General features: G+C 34.7%; 1 long non-coding RNA gene across 3 annotated transcripts in view; it reads left to right on the plus strand.

Annotated features, from left to right (window-relative positions):
• Positions 1-554: 554 nt before the first annotated feature.
• Positions 555-947, plus strand: part of LOC110452310 — a 16386-nt gene continuing 15993 nt past the window's right edge. For all 3 annotated transcript variants that reach the window (XR_002463173.1, XR_002463174.1, XR_002463175.1), the window contains exon 1: positions 555-748. This is a non-coding gene — a long non-coding RNA (uncharacterized LOC110452310). The remainder of the gene's footprint in view (positions 749-947) is intronic.

A 947-nucleotide genomic window follows, 5' to 3' on the forward strand; every position in this document is an offset into this window, starting at 1 on the left:
ATCTAATAATTTAATTTCATTCAGTAGACAAATTGATACTTCGATGGCATTATTTAGCAAAAAATAATATAGAACTGTGATAGTTTTGAAACATTGCAACAACTAGTCCTACTGTTTTCATAAATATTCCACTATAATTCTGTCACGCAATAAATAAATAACACGTGATTCGAGGATGGAGGTCAGCGTATTTACCTTGTGGTTGTAGTAATCCCAGGTAATGATCTATAAATACATTTTAAACTTATACTCGGAATTTATTGCAATTACTAGGAATTTGACCTCAAGTTCATTCAATTTACACAGACGTCTGCACTGCAAATGAAAAGAAGCATGTGAAGTCGGAAAAAAACTGAGCATTGTTAGGTATATTGTTTGAATATTACTTCATACATGTCGAGAATACGTTGTCAAAACCAAATAATTTACCTAACGTTTATTATTTAGGCTATTGATATTATATGTTCATGAAACCCTTTGTATATTGGGTATATAACACTCAGGGTAGACTGACCCCAACGTATAATTATAAGATCCAATGACAGAGTATTGCGTCAAGAATCGTTCTGGTTGGGCGAAGTTCTCTTGTACGTTATCCTCTGCGCATGTTTAAACACCGTTATAAGCATACGTTTGTGAGGTATATACCCTGCACAATTATTCCCTATACCATTACGGATACAACCTTGAGAGGAATCGCGCAACATATTTAGCCTAATATCATCGCATTGCAGATCAAAATTGTCTGGTAAGTTAGTGTGATTTCAGATTCATTTCTGTCTGTTGAATGTTGAGTACTTCTTGTGTAACGTTGAGATGTGTTCCTGTTATGTACACTGTCTTGTGTAACGTTGATGTGTGTTCCTGTTATGTACACTGTATTGTGTAACGTTGATATGTGCTCCTGTTATGTACACTGTCTTGTGTAACGTTGATATGTGTTCCTG

This window comes from Mizuhopecten yessoensis, unplaced genomic scaffold (assembly GCF_002113885.1).
Source record: "Mizuhopecten yessoensis strain PY_sf001 unplaced genomic scaffold, ASM211388v2 scaffold6579, whole genome shotgun sequence".
Taxonomy (NCBI): Eukaryota; Metazoa; Mollusca; class Bivalvia; order Pectinida; family Pectinidae; genus Mizuhopecten; species Mizuhopecten yessoensis.